Here is a 12,867-nt window from a genome sequence, read left to right as displayed (position 1 = left end):
GAAATACATGGCACAGCGATTGCCAAGACACTTACATTTCGGAGTGATCTTTGTACTACAAAGGAAACGTTTCGCCGCTCGTGCTCCAGCGGTAACGTGGCCGAGCGGTCTAAGGCGCTGGTTTTAGGCACCAGTCTCTTCGGAGGCGTGGGTTCGAATCCCACCGTTGCCAATTTTTACGTCTCACTTTTGTGCCGCTGCGGTGTGTTCTCGTGGCGTAGGACGCAGCTCTTGTGACGCGCGTGTTGTGTAGGTAGCGTGGCCGAGCGGTCTAAGGCGCTGGTTTCAGGCACCAGTCTCTTGAGAGGCGTGGGTTCCAACCCCACAGCTGCCAAACGTGTAATGTTTCCTGTGTCGAAGACGGCTGCGCTTATTGCCTGCAAAGAAAACAGCACAACAAGGCGTGAGCTTCTGCTTCGTGAATTGCCGTAGAACAGTGCGTGGTGCAACGACAGGATTTGGAGGCGCCTTTTGCTCTCATCATTGCTGGCGTTCGTCTCCACGAAATGCGTCCGGAGCACGCCGTTCTATAACGCGAGAGAGTGGATTTTTTACAGTTGTCGACAGTTAACCGTGCGTGGTTGCTGCGTTCGCTGGAAGAGCGCTGCCGCCGTTATCCGGTGTGGTCTAGTGGCTAGGATACCTGGCTCTCACCCAGGAGGCCCGGGTTCGATTCCCGGTACCGGAAATGCGCGTTTTTGTTGCTCCTCTTATGCGACTTGTCCCGACTTAGCTCGACTGACGCTACGCTGACGCGTGCAGAAAGCCACGTTAAGTATGATTCGTGGCAACACCTGACGGCGAGAGAGATGCGGCATCTATCCACTTGTTATCCAGCCACATACGGGTACCTGTAGTCAAGAGGCTTGGAGGACTGCAAGATATTGCCACGGAGGTGAATGCAGCTAACCACTGTAGTTAGTGTCCTGACAGCGCAGCAACGTTCATTTGCTCGTATACACGTGATGCGGACCGTGTCTGACACTGCTGTGGCGTACACCTTGGCCTAGGCTTTGCTGTGTATCGCCACTTGCATTCCTGCCAGCTGCTTTCGTGGGTGGCTTCGTGGCCGTGGCCGTGATCGTCTAGTGGTTAGGACATTGCGTTGTGGCCGCAATAACCCAGGTTCGAATCCTGGTCACGGCAATTTTGAAAGTTTTGCCTTACTGCCGTTGCAATAGCGATAGTGCACGAGTACTCGAAATGACAGTGCTCTCTTGATTTTGTCACTCGTGTTCCGCAGGCCGCAGTTTGCACTATCACTTCCTCACCAACACGTAATGTCGCCTCCCAGAGCGCAGACGTCCGCTGCTCTCTGTAGTCGAAAAGGGCAGTTGTTTTGAAGTGCGATGGATGAGCAGCCAGCCCCAGCAGAACAGGAAGCTGTGGCGTGCACTGTTTCTACAAATGCTAGGAACACTGGTGCCCATTGCAGCGCACGTAGCATGGCCGAGCGCTCTATGGCGCTGGTTTAAGGCACCAGTCTCTTCGTAGGCGTCGGTTCGAATCCCAGCGCTGCCAGGGGTTTTGCTGTAGTCGTGTTAACCTGCCGCTTTCTCTTCACGTGTAACCTCCTTGAGCTCACATATGTTTGTTACATGGAGCATTCTAGCTCCGCCTGACAGGTACAGCTATGATACTTTAGTGGTTACGGAAAGCCCAGGTTCGAAACCTGGTCACAGCACGAAAACGTCTCTCGATGCTGTCTCCTTAACTACGACAGCTACAGACAAGTGGCGTCGCTACCATACGGCGGGCACGGCATTTTCTTGTTGTGGATGGCCTAAAGAGACGCTTCCAGTGGGAGAGCAGTGGAAATACATGGCACAGCGATTGCCAAGACACTTACATTTCGGAGTGATCTTTGTACTACAAAGGAAACGTTTCGCCGCTCGTGCTCCAGCGGTAACGTGGCCGAGCGGTCTAAGGCGCTGGTTTTAGGCACCAGTCTCTTCGGAGGCGTGGGTTCGAATCCCACCGTTGCCAATTTTTACGTCTCACTTTTGTGCCGCTGCGGTGTGTTCTCGTGGCGTAGGACGCAGCTCTTGTGACGCGCGTGTTGTGTAGGTAGCGTGGCCGAGCGGTCTAAGGCGCTGGTTTCAGGCACCAGTCTCTTGAGAGGCGTGGGTTCCAACCCCACAGCTGCCAAACGTGTAATGTTTCCTGTGTCGAAGACGGCTGCGCTTATTGCCTGCAAAGAAAACAGCACAACAAGGCGTGAGCTTCTGCTTCGTGAATTGCCGTAGAACAGTGCGTGGTGCAACGACAGGATTTGGAGGCGCCTTTTGCTCTCATCATTGCTGGCGTTCGTCTCCACGAAATGCGTCCGGAGCACGCCGTTCTATAACGCGAGAGAGTGGATTTTTTACAGTTGTCGACAGTTAACCGTGCGTGGTTGCTGCGTTCGCTGGAAGAGCGCTGCCGCCGTTATCCGGTGTGGTCTAGTGGCTAGGATACCTGGCTCTCACCCAGGAGGCCCGGGTTCGATTCCCGGTACCGGAAATGCGCGTTTTTGTTGCTCCTCTTATGCGACTTGTCCCGACTTAGCTCGACTGACGCTACGCTGACGCGTGCAGAAAGCCACGTTAAGTATGATTCGTGGCAACACCTGACGGCGAGAGAGATGCGGCATCTATCCACTTGTTATCCAGCCACATACGGGTACCTGTAGTCAAGAGGCTTGGAGGACTGCAAGATATTGCCACGGAGGTGAATGCAGCTAACCACTGTAGTTAGTGTCCTGACAGCGCAGCAACGTTCATTTGCTCGTATACACGTGATGCGGACCGTGTCTGACACTGCTGTGGCGTACACCTTGGCCTAGGCTTTGCTGTGTATCGCCACTTGCATTCCTGCCAGCTGCTTTCGTGGGTGGCTTCGTGGCCGTGGCCGTGATCGTCTAGTGGTTAGGACATTGCGTTGTGGCCGCAATAACCCAGGTTCGAATCCTGGTCACGGCAATTTTGAAAGTTTTGCCTTACTGCCGTTGCAATAGCGATAGTGCACGAGTACTCGAAATGACAGTGCTCTCTTGATTTTGTCACTCGTGTTCCGCAGGCCGCAGTTTGCACTATCACTTCCTCACCAACACGTAATGTCGCCTCCCAGAGCGCAGACGTCCGCTGCTCTCTGTAGTCGAAAAGGGCAGTTGTTTTGAAGTGCGATGGATGAGCAGCCAGCCCCAGCAGAACAGGAAGCTGTGGCGTGCACTGTTTCTACAAATGCTAGGAACACTGGTGCCCATTGCAGCGCACGTAGCATGGCCGAGCGCTCTATGGCGCTGGTTTAAGGCACCAGTCTCTTCGTAGGCGTCGGTTCGAATCCCAGCGCTGCCAGGGGTTTTGCTGTAGTCGTGTTAACCTGCCGCTTTCTCTTCACGTGTAACCTCCTTGAGCTCACATATGTTTGTTACATGGAGCATTCTAGCTCCGCCTGACAGGTACAGCTATGATACTTTAGTGGTTACGGAAAGCCCAGGTTCGAAACCTGGTCACAGCACGAAAACGTCTCTCGATGCTGTCTCCTTAACTACGACAGCTACAGACAAGTGGCGTCGCTACCATACGGCGGGCACGGCATTTTCTTGTTGTGGATGGCCTAAAGAGACGCTTCCAGTGGGAGAGCAGTGGAAATACATGGCACAGCGATTGCCAAGACACTTACATTTCGGAGTGATCTTTGTACTACAAAGGAAACGTTTCGCCGCTCGTGCTCCAGCGGTAACGTGGCCGAGCGGTCTAAGGCGCTGGTTTTAGGCACCAGTCTCTTCGGAGGCGTGGGTTCGAATCCCACCGTTGCCAATTTTTACGTCTCACTTTTGTGCCGCTGCGGTGTGTTCTCGTGGCGTAGGACGCAGCTCTTGTGACGCGCGTGTTGTGTAGGTAGCGTGGCCGAGCGGTCTAAGGCGCTGGTTTCAGGCACCAGTCTCTTGAGAGGCGTGGGTTCCAACCCCACAGCTGCCAAACGTGTAATGTTTCCTGTGTCGAAGACGGCTGCGCTTATTGCCTGCAAAGAAAACAGCACAACAAGGCGTGAGCTTCTGCTTCGTGAATTGCCGTAGAACAGTGCGTGGTGCAACGACAGGATTTGGAGGCGCCTTTTGCTCTCATCATTGCTGGCGTTCGTCTCCACGAAATGCGTCCGGAGCACGCCGTTCTATAACGCGAGAGAGTGGATTTTTTACAGTTGTCGACAGTTAACCGTGCGTGGTTGCTGCGTTCGCTGGAAGAGCGCTGCCGCCGTTATCCGGTGTGGTCTAGTGGCTAGGATACCTGGCTCTCACCCAGGAGGCCCGGGTTCGATTCCCGGTACCGGAAATGCGCGTTTTTGTTGCTCCTCTTATGCGACTTGTCCCGACTTAGCTCGACTGACGCTACGCTGACGCGTGCAGAAAGCCACGTTAAGTATGATTCGTGGCAACACCTGACGGCGAGAGAGATGCGGCATCTATCCACTTGTTATCCAGCCACATACGGGTACCTGTAGTCAAGAGGCTTGGAGGACTGCAAGATATTGCCACGGAGGTGAATGCAGCTAACCACTGTAGTTAGTGTCCTGACAGCGCAGCAACGTTCATTTGCTCGTATACACGTGATGCGGACCGTGTCTGACACTGCTGTGGCGTACACCTTGGCCTAGGCTTTGCTGTGTATCGCCACTTGCATTCCTGCCAGCTGCTTTCGTGGGTGGCTTCGTGGCCGTGGCCGTGATCGTCTAGTGGTTAGGACATTGCGTTGTGGCCGCAATAACCCAGGTTCGAATCCTGGTCACGGCAATTTTGAAAGTTTTGCCTTACTGCCGTTGCAATAGCGATAGTGCACGAGTACTCGAAATGACAGTGCTCTCTTGATTTTGTCACTCGTGTTCCGCAGGCCGCAGTTTGCACTATCACTTCCTCACCAACACGTAATGTCGCCTCCCAGAGCGCAGACGTCCGCTGCTCTCTGTAGTCGAAAAGGGCAGTTGTTTTGAAGTGCGATGGATGAGCAGCCAGCCCCAGCAGAACAGGAAGCTGTGGCGTGCACTGTTTCTACAAATGCTAGGAACACTGGTGCCCATTGCAGCGCACGTAGCATGGCCGAGCGCTCTATGGCGCTGGTTTAAGGCACCAGTCTCTTCGTAGGCGTCGGTTCGAATCCCAGCGCTGCCAGGGGTTTTGCTGTAGTCGTGTTAACCTGCCGCTTTCTCTTCACGTGTAACCTCCTTGAGCTCACATATGTTTGTTACATGGAGCATTCTAGCTCCGCCTGACAGGTACAGCTATGATACTTTAGTGGTTACGGAAAGCCCAGGTTCGAAACCTGGTCACAGCACGAAAACGTCTCTCGATGCTGTCTCCTTAACTACGACAGCTACAGACAAGTGGCGTCGCTACCATACGGCGGGCACGGCATTTTCTTGTTGTGGATGGCCTAAAGAGACGCTTCCAGTGGGAGAGCAGTGGAAATACATGGCACAGCGATTGCCAAGACACTTACATTTCGGAGTGATCTTTGTACTACAAAGGAAACGTTTCGCCGCTCGTGCTCCAGCGGTAACGTGGCCGAGCGGTCTAAGGCGCTGGTTTTAGGCACCAGTCTCTTCGGAGTCGTGGGCCCGAACACATCGCGCGCTCGCTCCGGCGTGTCGGGCGGTGTTTACGTGTGCTTCGCTGTCGGCGGCGGTTCATCGCGGTGACTGTTTCTTCGCTGCTGTAGTCAGCTGAACTGTAAGTTAAGATGGATTCTGAAGACCGCGAAAATAATATCCCATGCGAATTTGATAGAAACGTCACCCGACCGTCTGCTTTCGAAATTCATTCGTGGATGAAAAATGACTTGCAAATTCCTGAAAGTGATGTGCTAGGCTTGCAATTGGACGCGTTCCTGAACTCTTTGTTTGTAAAATTGAAATGTCCGGAATTGTGTGATTCCCTTGTCAGTGAAAACGGTGGCGTACGTAAATTCAAACACTCTGATGGGACAATTAGCAATGTGACTCTGTCGAATGCTGGTTTTGGTATCCGAAATGTTCGCGTATTCAATCTTCCGTTTGAAACTAGGAATGAGACAATAGCTCGTAGCCTTATGCCTTATGGCACTGTTTTGTCGATTACGAAGGAAAAGTGGTCTTCCGCCTATATCTATCAAGTGGAAAACGGTATCCGTAGTGTCAAAATGATTGTGAGGAAGCACGTTCCTTCGTTTTTGGTTATGGCCGGTCACCGGGCTTTTATTTCCTATAGTGGTCAGCCCCAAACCTGCTCCTATTGTAATGCCACAGACCATTTTCGCCAAAATTGTCCTCGGCGTAGGCGCCCTGTGCAGTTGCCGCCCCGTGGGCAAGATGACGACGCGTCGTACGCGGCCGTGTTGTTGGGTGTTCCGCGTTCACCGGCACGTTCCGCGGACACGGAAACACCGTTAGATGATGCGGTCGCGATGGATACCGATGCCACTGCAACCGGTAATGATTCTGTTCCAGTTATGTCCGTACCTCCTCAGTCAGTTCCCGCAGCTACTGTATCGATTCCGCCTCCGGCTGTGCCTGAAATTCCGGTGCGGACCGCATCAGAACCCGTTCAGGTGGCCACCCCCCCTGTTGCTGTTGTGGATACGTCACCCTCTCATTTCGAACTTCAGGGTATTTCGGACGGGGCCCATGCCTCACAGGCACCGAAGCCAAGGCGTGAAAGTGTTTCGGAGAGGCGTGGTACTACGGAACGCTTCCGCAGTGCCAGTAGCTCACGGATTTTGGAAAAACGATCCTTTTCACGCGGAGAACGCAGCCCGTCTCCGGAGTGGAAGCAGGTACCACGACCGAAGTCGAAACAAAAGCAGAAATCTCTGCAAAAGCCTGCGCACAAGCCCTTGCCCCGCCCCGTAGTCGAATCTCGGCCGTCGGTTGCGGCAGGACGTCGTCAACAACGTCCTGTGGCGAGCAGTCAGCCCGCGCCTACGACAAGTGTGTCGGAAGACAGGCGGGAGGAGGTTGTACGGCAGCTAAAGGAAATGTTGCACCACTCTGATGTACCTCTCGCAATGGACACTACGACGTCTCAGGCTACGAACCCGGCCCAATTCTCAGTTAAACGTAAGGCTGAAGACACCCCCCAGCGGCGCACGCGCCACCCTTCGCAGGATTCCGCGTCTGTACCTCCCACACAAGAACCGCCTACTTCGGTTGCACCGTCTGCACGTTGTGACTGGGCAGACGATATGGAGGAGGAGGGTGGGTTCACTCCTGCCGTCTAATTTGTTTTCTTTGTTTTTTCCTGTAGTCTATGGTAGCACGCCCTCCATCTGTCGTAGCTACTATTAATCTTAATAAATTGGAGTCACCGGTGAAGTTTGCAAGTTTTGTGGGTTTTTTAAATTACATTTCTGCTGATGTAGTGTTTTTGCAGGAGGTTGTGATAGATCTACTACACTCAATTCCGGGCTATCAAGTTCTCTTAAACTTTGATGTCGAGTGTAATTGTGGTACTGCTATTTTAATTCGTGTTGATCTTGACTATAGTCATGTTGCTACCGTTCCTAATGGTCGTGGTGTGGCTTGCACGATCAACAACGTACGATATATTAACGTATACGCTCCTTCTGGAGCCGACGGGCAGTCACATCGCCGTGTGTTTTATAGTAGTGACATTTGTCACCTTTTACGGGGCCCCCACCTGCCAGTAGTTATGGGCGGCGATTTTAACTGCGTGCTGGAAAATAGAGATCAGGAGCCACGGCCGTATAAGTCCCTAGAATTACAGACGCTCGTTACGGAGATGAATTTAATTGACTCGTGGCGTTATTTACACCCGAGGGACGTGGGATTTACTTTCTTTTACCCCACGGGAAGGAGTCGGCTCGATAGAATTTATGTTTCTCGCGATAAACAGCACTGTCTAACGGAATCCTCTGTTCACCCCGTGATTTTTTCCGATCATTGTGCGTATGTCTGCCGCTTTCATTCTCTGTTGGCGATTAAACCCCGCGCAAGTCGATTATGGAAGTTTAACGTGCGACATCTCTCACACCCACATTTTGCGCCGGTTATCGTGCGTGTGTGGCAGAGGGTGCTGCCATATCGCGGTCTATATGCCTCCACTTTGTCGTGGTGGGTAGAATCTGTTAAGCCGGCATTACGAAAGACCATTCTGGAGTTCGGTCAGGATGTTGCTCACTGGGAGCGATCGACATTGCAATTTTACGAAAGTTGTTTAAATGATGCCATCCACCAGCACACAAGTAATCCCGCTCTTCGGATGGCGACAATTCGGCGTATAAAACACCGTCTTCTGGATTTGAAAAGGGAATCGTTGCGCGGATCTGTCGTACGGAGCCGGACCCCCGGGGCGCTTGCTGATGAAGCGCCTTCCGTATTTCATCAGCTGCGCGAACGCCGGCGCGCAAAGCGACGTTACGTCACAGAGCTGGAAGCAGCTGACGGTGCGCGGCTTCAAAGCCAGTCGGCTATTCTTGCCGAGGCCCACCGTCACTTCGTCGAACTTTTCAGTGAGAAATACACTGATGCTGCCGCGATTTCCGAGCTTCTCCACGACGTTCCATACGTCCTATCCGTAGCGGATCGCCGTCGCCTCACAGAAAACTTTACCGTGGAGGAAGTGCGTGATGTCTTAAACCTTTGTTCCCAGAATAAATCACCGGGCGCCGATGGGTTGCCACCGGAATTTTATATGCAATTTTGGCACTTGTTTGGCTCGGCCCTGACTGATGTTTTTAATGAAATTTTAAATGGCGTGGATGTCCCCGCGTCCTTCCTGGACGGTATTGTGGTCTTGGTTCCAAAGGTTCCAGTCGCCAGGAAACTGTGCAATCTTAGGCCGATCACCCTTCTTAATGGTGACTATAAACTCTTTACCAAATGTGTCACCTCTCGCTTGAAGCTGGTCATGAAGAAACTGATTAGTCCCTTTCAATACTGTGCAGTGCCGAATCGCACTCTATATGGTGCTGTATCGACATACCGCGATGCCATTGCCTATGCTTCGACGAATCGGATTCCTTTTGGCATTTTATCCGTCGATTTTGCAATGGCTTTTGACAGAGTTAGCCACCTATATCTCCGCCGTGTGCTTCAGAAATTTGGTTTCGGTGTTAAGTTTATAACTATGATTTTTAACCTTTTCACACATTCCACCTCACGCATTAGCGTCAATGGATTTTTGTCGGAACCTGTTCCGCTTCGCTGTTCAGTCAAACAAGGGTGCCCTCTGTCCATGGCGCTTTACGCAATTTCTTTAGATCCTTTATTGCGTAATTTGCACAGTGTTTGTAGGGGAATCCGTATTGGGGATGAGAAGCACGTTTGTCGCGCTTATGCTGACGACCTTGGTCTCTTGGTGTCCTCGGCCACCGACTTCGATAAAATACGCGCTGTGCTCACACAGTATGAACGTGCATCCGGTGCGAGAATCAATACCCGTAAGACGGTTTTTCTGCCTATTTATGCGGCGACACGAGGCTTTAAACGCCCATGGTTTATAGTGAAACAGGAACACAAAATTTTGGGTGTTCGCTTTCAAGCCAATCTGTTACAGACTGCGTCCTACAACTGGCGTCTTGTCTTAAATGGCATACGAGCTATGGCTAGCCTGTCCGCTACTCGCACCCTCGCATTAACACAGCGGGTGCTTTTAATAAATGTTTTCTTGCTCAGTAAAGCCTGGTACCTCGCACAGTTATTTCAGGTTCCCAAAAATTTGGGCAGAGCCATAACACAGGCAGTCTATTGGCTATTGTGGCGGGGACATATTTTCAAGGTGTCTTACGACACATGTACTTTGCCGCGCGAACAGGGTGGACTCGGCCTCATTCATTTTGCTATGAAAGCCGCCGCGTTGCTCCTTCATCGGACGCGCGTCACCATTGAACAGGATCCGTCGAGCCCCACGGCTGTTCTGTTCGCTATTCATTGTCCTCTATCTGAAGCAGCACCTCTCGACCCGAATACAATACCGTTTCAGCTGCGCTATGTTCGGGAGTACTTCCTTCAGAAAAGCTATCTCGCCGCCGACGTACTCGACCATCGAACTCGGACTGTCAAACGTGTCTACCAGGGACTCAGAGGACGGCCAGTCGGCAATAAGATGGAGGCGCGCTATCCGCGATCTGCGTGGCGGACGGCGTGGGCTCACGTTCACGCTCCCTTCCTGTCGGCGGAAGTCAGCAGCTTTTGGTACCAAGTGGTTAACAGGATTCTTCCCACCAACGAAAAGCTGCGTCGCATCCGCTTATCTCCATCGAGCTTGTGTGAAGACTGTCGACAAGACGACACCTTAGAACATCGTTTCGTGTGCCTGAGGTCACGGTCGACTTGGAATATTGCCGCCAGGATGCTCGCACTTATCAACCGCACCAGCGCTGCAAGTTTTTCTGCGGACACGGCTTTGATCCCGGACTTCAAACCATATCCGTCTACGAAGCGTGCCGCCACTGCATGGCTCGTGGCGCACACTGTGTTCGCCATCTTGCACTTGCGACTTACGGACGACTATGCTTATCTGGTTTATTTATCCACGCAACATGACCTCACTAAAACCAGGAAAGACTATCACAAACTCTTTGCCAATTTTCTGCAAATTGCACTCGCATTTGCCCATAACAAACTGTTGTAATCGACACTTCACTGCTGCGACCCTTTATTTTCGTTCTGTTTTGCATTGTTTCCGGGTCCGGAAACATAGTTCATGCACATTGAATGCTACAGGAAAAGTGAATAATCGAACAAGTACGATGCTTCCGCTTGTGCAGGACTGCAACGTGGAAATTACGACGAACAGTTTAACACAGTTTTATCCTGTGTTCGTGTGTGTTTGTGTTTCGGTGTCATTGTGTGCTTTCTTTATGTTTTTCTTCATTTTATTTCAACGTCTGGTTCCTACGCCATTGGCGTACAATCGTGGATGCGTTGCGCACGGCGCTGCCACCGAGATTGTTTGTTTTTACGAAAGGAAAATTTTTATTTTTATTTTATTTTTCACACGTCGGGGAGACTTGTGTTTTCCTTCTCCTTATCCGACAGACACTTCGTAAAGGTCAAGAGACTACTCATTCCTTTGACGTGTGCGTCGATACTTTTATTTTTCTCAATGTTTCTATTGCTAATTTTATTGGCCGCCACGAAGCATTGTTGAACATACTTTCATGGAACGCGTGCTGGGTGTTCCCTCCGTATGACTGAGAGGACTACTCAGTCAGACTTTGATTGTTTCGTTCTTTTTTTCAAATTTTGTTTTTATTTTATTGAGTCTAGGTGCGAAGCGCCTGATTCTCTGTCATTCTTTCCTTTTATTTTCTGGAGTGTAGGCGCAAGGCGACTGATTCGCTGTTTTCTAGGCGTGCACTATCCCTTCAAGAGGATTTTAGTTTTCCTTCGATGCTTCGCTTGCCGTGAACATTGACAAGACCTTTTCCTCGCAGGCATTCAGATGTCTCTGATTTCATCACTGCAACTTGAAGACCAACGTTTTCCACAGGACGTCGACGATCCAGGAACCAGTACCGAGAAGTTTCAGCTTCAGACTGAATGGACAGTGAATAACTTCGTCTCTTCTGTTTGCAAGAAGCCACGTTTTATTTTATAGCTAAAGAAGCTCGCCGAAGAAGGCGTAATTGGAGAGCGCAAGGACGGGCTATAAGGGGAGTTGGGAGGCCCGAAAAAAAAAAAAAAAAAAAAAAAAAAAAAAAAAAAAAAAGTTGCCAATTTTTACGTCTCACTTTTGTGCCGCTGCGGTGTGTTCTCGTGGCGTAGGACGCAGCTCTTGTGACGCGCGTGTTGTGTAGGTAGCGTGGCCGAGCGGTCTAAGGCGCTGGTTTCAGGCACCAGTCTCTTGAGAGGCGTGGGTTCCAACCCCACAGCTGCCAAACGTGTAATGTTTCCTGTGTCGAAGACGGCTGCGCTTATTGCCTGCAAAGAAAACAGCACAACAAGGCGTGAGCTTCTGCTTCGTGAATTGCCGTAGAACAGTGCGTGGTGCAACGACAGGATTTGGAGGCGCCTTTTGCTCTCATCATTGCTGGCGTTCGTCTCCACGAAATGCGTCCGGAGCACGCCGTTCTATAACGCGAGAGAGTGGATTTTTTACAGTTGTCGACAGTTAACCGTGCGTGGTTGCTGCGTTCGCTGGAAGAGCGCTGCCGCCGTTATCCGGTGTGGTCTAGTGGCTAGGATACCTGGCTCTCACCCAGGAGGCCCGGGTTCGATTCCCGGTACCGGAAATGCGCGTTTTTGTTGCTCCTCTTATGCGACTTGTCCCGACTTAGCTCGACTGACGCTACGCTGACGCGTGCAGAAAGCCACGTTAAGTATGATTCGTGGCAACACCTGACGGCGAGAGAGATGCGGCATCTATCCACTTGTTATCCAGCCACATACGGGTACCTGTAGTCAAGAGGCTTGGAGGACTGCAAGATATTGCCACGGAGGTGAATGCAGCTAACCACTGTAGTTAGTGTCCTGACAGCGCAGCAACGTTCATTTGCTCGTATACACGTGATGCGGACCGTGTCTGACACTGCTGTGGCGTACACCTTGGCCTAGGCTTTGCTGTGTATCGCCACTTGCATTCCTGCCAGCTGCTTTCGTGGGTGGCTTCGTGGCCGTGGCCGTGATCGTCTAGTGGTTAGGACATTGCGTTGTGGCCGCAATAACCCAGGTTCGAATCCTGGTCACGGCAATTTTGAAAGTTTTGCCTTACTGCCGTTGCAATAGCGATAGTGCACGAGTACTCGAAATGACAGTGCTCTCTTGATTTTGTCACTCGTGTTCCGCAGGCCGCAGTTTGCACTATCACTTCCTCACCAACACGTAATGTCGCCTCCCAGAGCGCAGACGTCCGCTGCTCTCTGTAGTCGAAAAGGGCAGTTGTTTTGAAGT

The 12,867-nt window shown here is 51.6% G+C and overlaps 15 non-coding genes across 15 annotated transcripts; all 15 read left to right on the top strand.

The window, feature by feature from the left end:
• The first annotated feature begins 90 nt into the window (after positions 1-90).
• On the top strand, positions 91-172 carry Trnal-uag (transfer RNA leucine (anticodon UAG)). The gene has a single exon. It is a non-coding gene; the product is annotated as a tRNA-Leu (tRNA).
• Positions 173-252: 80 nt separating this feature from the next.
• On the top strand, positions 253-334 carry Trnal-cag (transfer RNA leucine (anticodon CAG)). Its single transcript has one exon. It is a non-coding gene; the product is annotated as a tRNA-Leu (tRNA).
• Positions 335-616: 282 nt separating this feature from the next.
• Positions 617-688, top strand: Trnae-cuc (transfer RNA glutamic acid (anticodon CUC)). Its single transcript has one exon. It is a non-coding gene; the product is annotated as a tRNA-Glu (tRNA).
• A 386-nt stretch (positions 689-1,074) lies between these two features.
• Positions 1,075-1,146, top strand: Trnah-gug (transfer RNA histidin (anticodon GUG)). The gene has a single exon. It is a non-coding gene; the product is annotated as a tRNA-His (tRNA).
• A 758-nt stretch (positions 1,147-1,904) lies between these two features.
• On the top strand, positions 1,905-1,986 carry Trnal-uag (transfer RNA leucine (anticodon UAG)). Its single transcript has one exon. It is a non-coding gene; the product is annotated as a tRNA-Leu (tRNA).
• Positions 1,987-2,066: 80 nt separating this feature from the next.
• On the top strand, positions 2,067-2,148 carry Trnal-cag (transfer RNA leucine (anticodon CAG)). The gene has a single exon. It is a non-coding gene; the product is annotated as a tRNA-Leu (tRNA).
• Positions 2,149-2,430: 282 nt separating this feature from the next.
• Positions 2,431-2,502, top strand: Trnae-cuc (transfer RNA glutamic acid (anticodon CUC)). The gene has a single exon. It is a non-coding gene; the product is annotated as a tRNA-Glu (tRNA).
• Positions 2,503-2,888: 386 nt separating this feature from the next.
• Trnah-gug (transfer RNA histidin (anticodon GUG)) lies at positions 2,889-2,960 on the top strand. Its single transcript has one exon. It is a non-coding gene; the product is annotated as a tRNA-His (tRNA).
• A 758-nt stretch (positions 2,961-3,718) lies between these two features.
• Trnal-uag (transfer RNA leucine (anticodon UAG)) lies at positions 3,719-3,800 on the top strand. Its single transcript has one exon. It is a non-coding gene; the product is annotated as a tRNA-Leu (tRNA).
• An 80-nt stretch (positions 3,801-3,880) lies between these two features.
• Positions 3,881-3,962, top strand: Trnal-cag (transfer RNA leucine (anticodon CAG)). The gene has a single exon. It is a non-coding gene; the product is annotated as a tRNA-Leu (tRNA).
• Positions 3,963-4,244: 282 nt separating this feature from the next.
• Trnae-cuc (transfer RNA glutamic acid (anticodon CUC)) lies at positions 4,245-4,316 on the top strand. Its single transcript has one exon. It is a non-coding gene; the product is annotated as a tRNA-Glu (tRNA).
• A 386-nt stretch (positions 4,317-4,702) lies between these two features.
• Trnah-gug (transfer RNA histidin (anticodon GUG)) lies at positions 4,703-4,774 on the top strand. Its single transcript has one exon. It is a non-coding gene; the product is annotated as a tRNA-His (tRNA).
• Positions 4,775-11,773: 6,999 nt separating this feature from the next.
• Positions 11,774-11,855, top strand: Trnal-cag (transfer RNA leucine (anticodon CAG)). Its single transcript has one exon. It is a non-coding gene; the product is annotated as a tRNA-Leu (tRNA).
• Positions 11,856-12,137: 282 nt separating this feature from the next.
• Trnae-cuc (transfer RNA glutamic acid (anticodon CUC)) lies at positions 12,138-12,209 on the top strand. The gene has a single exon. It is a non-coding gene; the product is annotated as a tRNA-Glu (tRNA).
• A 386-nt stretch (positions 12,210-12,595) lies between these two features.
• On the top strand, positions 12,596-12,667 carry Trnah-gug (transfer RNA histidin (anticodon GUG)). The gene has a single exon. It is a non-coding gene; the product is annotated as a tRNA-His (tRNA).
• The last annotated feature ends 200 nt before the right edge of the window (positions 12,668-12,867 follow it).

The sequence above is a fragment of the Schistocerca nitens genome, chromosome 1 (genome assembly GCF_023898315.1).
Source record: "Schistocerca nitens isolate TAMUIC-IGC-003100 chromosome 1, iqSchNite1.1, whole genome shotgun sequence".
In the NCBI taxonomy this organism is placed as follows: Eukaryota; Metazoa; Arthropoda; class Insecta; order Orthoptera; family Acrididae; genus Schistocerca; species Schistocerca nitens.
This window is presented reverse-complemented; position numbering and strand designations above follow the sequence as displayed.